The sequence below is a fragment of the Arachis hypogaea genome, chromosome 16 (genome assembly GCF_003086295.3).
Source record: "Arachis hypogaea cultivar Tifrunner chromosome 16, arahy.Tifrunner.gnm2.J5K5, whole genome shotgun sequence".
NCBI lineage: Eukaryota > Viridiplantae > Streptophyta > Magnoliopsida > Fabales > Fabaceae > Arachis > Arachis hypogaea.
Window position 1 is genome coordinate 10,230,047 of NC_092051.1, and position 5,458 is coordinate 10,235,504.

Sequence of the window (5,458 nt, forward strand, 5' to 3'; positions counted from 1 at the left end):
CGTATGGCCAAATACAAAAAGAAAATGCTAATACTAATTGATTAATGATTATAGATATCCAAAAAAATTCCCCATGAATATATATATATAGGTTAGATGGGAATAAATAATTAATTTTTTATAATTATATATTATTATTATTATTATTATTATTATTATTATTATATAGAGCAAGATGAAAAGCACAATTTAATTTGAATTTTTTTACAACATTTAATGTAAAATTAAGATTTTTATTGCAAAATTGTCAGTTTTCTATTATATTAGTTTGAAATAATTTGAAACATTTTTTTGCAACACATTAAATAATATATTATTTGTTTGCATTTATTTTATGCAGGTGTAATTCCTCTATACAATATATAATGATTCAAATTATACTGATAAACTTAAGGTTTAATTTAATAAATTATTCGTATTAACCATTTTTTTAAATTATTTGACATCAAAACAAAGCATTCATAATTTTTTGATATTGCTTCACTTGATGCATAAATCATAATACAGTCCCACGCGAAGAGCGAGTAACCCACCAGTAGATAAGAAAAACGAGGTGTGTTTGCTTCAGTAGGATAAAAAATTTATACGTAAGCATAATAATACATGGATTATATTTTCTATGTTACTAATTAATTTTATTTTTTTTAAATACATACCATGTCAATATTTTTATTAAATTATCCTTATATTTTAATAAAAATAAAGCCAATGAGTAATAGCTCAAATGACATAGTTTTTCTATATTCAATTAAGATGTTGCGGATTCGAGTCTCCTATCTTTGGTAAAAAAAATAAAAAATAATTTTTATTTAATTTTTATAAAAGAATTTAAATATTTTTTTTATATTAAACAAAAACTATCCTAATATTTTTAATTTAGTCAAAATTCAACTAAAGTTTTATATTTTAAAATTTTAATCAATTTAAAAATTAAAAGTTTACAACAAAAACATATATAAAAAAATAAAAAATAAAAATAAGTGTTTGAATCGTCTTCCACTGCGCCTATTTGCTACTAATCTGCGATTTCATTGTTATCGATTCGGCATGCATGATGCTTATTCTTTATCATTTTTAGAATTACCATTACTCGGACTTTCACATTAGGAAATTGATTTTTTTCTGCTTTTTTTTCCTTCTTCGATTCTTAGGCTGTCATATTTCGTGGAATGAGATATACTGGGGGGTTTGGAGTGGTTGGACTGTATTAGCTTAGCAGTAACATTGCAATTGCATAGTGTTTGTTAGGGTTGAAATTAAGGAATCTGCATGGACAAGGACAAGCCTTTTGTTCATGGTGGAGGTCTTCCACCTCCATCAGGACGTTATTTGGGTTACTCACCCACTGAAAATGCCTTCAATGTGAAATCCGAGCCGTCTTCTTCGTCGTCATATCCTCCAATGGTTCCAGGTTCTAGCCCAGACTCCAGTCACTTTGGTAATGGAATGTCGATTTAGTCACGATGCCCGATAATCCTCCAAGAAATAGGGGACACAGGCGTGTTCATTCAGAGATTCTAACCCTACCCGATGATATCAGCTTCGACAGTGACCTTGGTGTTGTTGGAGGCGCCGATGTGGCGTCGTTTTCTGATGACACAGAGGAGGACTTACTTTCAATGTACCTCGATATAGATAAATTCAATTCGTCATCTACATCAACATTTCAGATGGGTGAGCCATCTAATGCTGCTGCAGCTTCAGGTTTGGCAACTCACATCAGGTCCTGCATCAGGAGGGCCTACCTCTTCTGCAGAGAACAGTGTCCTTGGTAACAATGAATGGCCTAGAGTTAGACACCAGCACAGCCAATCCATGGATGGGTCAACAACCATCAAACCTGAGATGCTAGTCTCTAGTTCAGAAGACATATCTGCAAGCAACTGATTCTAAAAAAGCAATGTCAGCTGTCAAGCTTGCCCAACTAGCCTTAATTGATCCCAAGCGTGCAAAGAGGTATCGTTTCTGAATAAGTCGTATTTGTTTTGTCGTTATCTTTAGCTTGGGGAGACTGAACCAATTATGGACTGGTGTGTGATTTTGTGCCTTATTTAATTCTGAAATTTAGATATGTTTATATACTATATTTTAGTTGCTGTAGTTGAATTTAGAAGCATTTATCATATACTGTCCTGTTAACATCAATATTCTAATTTGATTTATGAAAAAAATTCTTTGCCTTTTCTTATTCTCTATGTTTACTACCTGCTAGGGGAAATTCTAGAAACTGCTTTGATAGAATGGCCCTTGTTGAAGGCATATTCAGTTGTATGGCTGGTTGTTGTCAATTTGCTATTCCTTTTTTTCCCCTTAATGAGCCGAAAAAATCTATATTGATAAGTGTTGTCTTTTGATGTGTGAAACAGGATTTGGGCAATAGGCAGTGCAAGATCAAAAGAGAGGAAGATGCGCTACATTGTTGAATGTGAAAGGAAGGTGCAGACATTGCAAACTGAAGCAACATCTTTGTCTGCACAGTTAACTCTATTGCAGGTATTGTCCTTGTTCATTATCTACAACTTATGTTTCATGGTTTTCTATTGACTTGTGCACATGTCATTTGGATGTTGTATAGTGTATTACTTCTGTATTGCCATGCACGGATGCACCCTTCTTCGTGTGCATTCATCGAGCCATGAGAGTATTTCTCTTAATTTGCAGGTACAAAATGGCATATTATTCAAACTATAGTCATCTGCTGGATCCCTTGATTGAGAACAATTACGAGCTATTCATGGTGGAGAAGCTTATCATGATGGATGCAAAAACCTGTTATTAGAACATTCAAAGAAGATGACACTGATCATAGCCTCACCGATGGTCCCAAAAAAGAACACAAAAGTTTGGCAAAGACCTGTGTACAAAGCGGATGAACCATGCTGACACCTATATTCATACATAGTACACTACAATTTCTTTGTAATCCACATTTAAGTAGAAACACTTGCATGATCCCAAATCTTTGGAAGTAATGCTAAGGGAAAATGTGAGTCTTAGTTCATGTTGTAAATTTTGAGGTTAGTCTAAAATTAGATTCATATTTCATACATATAAATCCTAAAAGTATATTCATGTTGTAAATTGGATGTCCATTTTTGCAGAGTTATGTTTGGTATATTTATTTTATGTAAGATAACTGAGTCGATCTATTTAATGTTTATCATTGAACTGAATTTTAATGAGATCTAGTATGTTATCCAATAATATATGAATTATTACAATGTTATATGCAAAATTAGTAGAATAATCAGTTTTCATTCTTGAATGTCCAAAGAGCATCTGTCTAATCTGTGTTCCAAACAGAAAATCCAAGATTTAGTTACTAGTCACGACTCTGTTACATCTGTTTTCTTTTGGATTAAGTTATTGAACTAAAAACTCAGATTTCCTAACATATAAAAAGGGTTAGTTGATACAAAAGATTTAATCGAAAGTTACGGCACTAAACTAACTTTAATCACAAGTTCCTGAATATTCAAATTATCAGCTTAAAACTAACTCTAAAAAAAGGGCCATGACAAAAGCATATAGGAATGGAATGATAGTTGAGGAAGCGTGCTATTTGAGAGTTAGCAGGATTTGAGGCCACTTTTTCAATGTTGGTTCCTGCTCCTACAGATGGAATCTCATACATTTGAGCATTTAATACCTCAGGTTCGAACTTCGGCTTATCAATAACTGTTCCAGAAGACATATGGTTATCGTTTTTTGCTTGAGAATGTAAGTTAATGACATTAGCTTGGTCAGGAACAGATTGAGAATACAAATTTTTTCAGTGGCAGATTCTCTGTACTAACAAGATTCCTGTTGCATGGCCATGGCTCCATTATTGTTAATAAGTTGTGGCTTCAAAAGCATTTTCATCAGGTGTTCAGAAGAGATATTTGGCATTGAATTCGCGAGCTCCGTTGCACCGTTTTCAGGAACTCTTATCCATGGTCTTCGTATCAAAGTTCCCCAGTCATTTTCTGCACCAATCAACATTAACTTATCAGACACATGAAAGCTCATCGATATTTGAGGGAACACAGATCAAGTAACTTACCCAAAAATTCAGATTGTAATGGCCGTTTTAGACTCGACATCAAAGAAGGAAATATAAAAAGGCTTTCATAATGGGTTTTTGGAGATTTAGCAAGCTGATTTCAGGATGTTTTTTATTTATTTATTTATATTTTACAAATTTGGACAAGTTGCAATCGTTTAAAGACTTATTTATGAGGCAATAAAAAATTCTTAGATTTAAAGAATGTCATAATAATGTCTTAAATGAGAGGCATTGTTGTATAGTTTTAACTAAAACTTTGAATTGTTTCCACGTTTTGAATCTTTACGCTGATTTATTATTGATAGTATATATAGACATAGGGGATTTAAATTGTAGGCTATTAAAGTTGTTAGAATGGAATTACAGACAAACCTAGACAGGGGTAAAATGAATTTCATCGACCTTCTATGGTCTTGTCTACTCTTCATTACAATCAATAATGCTGTTGTCTATTCTACTGTGGTTAACCTTGAGTAACTAGCATATGTATTTCAAGAGTCTTTCCACTTGAATTTCAGGTCGCCAGTAGATTATTGCGATGCTGGTGCAGCAGTATCTGAAGATTATATTTCTGGTCTACAACGTGCTTCTAAAGGGATTTATAATAATGATGGTTCTCTAAGATATAGTACTACCAAACACTACAATGTGGAGCTTAAGCCTCTAAATGGATTAACACTATTCTTGAATGGAGCTTGCATTAATATTAGAAACCTCTGTTTATTTTGACTTGGTTTGTATTTTGCAATGGCAAAAATTGTGACAAAAGTTATACTTTTCAGGGCAGTGAAGGTGACTGTTTTTATGTTGTTGGTAGTGGAGAATTTGAAGTCTTGGCAACTCAGGTTTGTATCTTTGTCATTTGATTGCCGTATCGATTTTATGGATCTCTGTGATGGCTCCTCAACTATTCTTTCAAGCAAATACTGAAATTTATTCAAGCCAGAGGCAAAGGCAAGGATCATGGCATCTGCAGGCGTCCAAAAGTTCTAATTTTATTTTAAAAGCTTTCTTAGCAAGCAATTTTTCATTCATGATAAAGACAACTGACATAAACACTTACGAAAACCACCTTTCTGTTATTTCTAAAACCTAATCCAGCACTCCGGCTCTCTTGGCTTTGCCCCTTGCATAATCCATATGAAATCACGTTTTCAAGGTCTAGGACCATATCACAAATGTTGCTTCTACAAGCATTTCTAAAACCGGATTACTTTCTTTGTTGTGAACAAGATGTGTTAAAATTCTTGTTCTGTGTTTATAATAATGGCAGGAAGAAAAAGATGGGGAAGTAACCAAGGTTTTACAGCATTACACATCGGAAAAACTATCATGCTTTGGAGAGCTTGCTCTAATGTGAGTACTATCCATTTTTCCCCTTGTGGTTCACGCTGATTGAAGAAATTTTTT

General features: G+C 33.3%; 1 pseudogene; it reads left to right on the forward strand.

Annotated features, from left to right (window-relative positions):
* The first annotated feature begins 1,269 nt into the window (after positions 1-1,269).
* Positions 1,270-2,779, forward strand: LOC112756605 (probable transcription factor PosF21; annotated as a pseudogene).
* Positions 2,780-5,458: the final 2,679 nt, after the last annotated feature.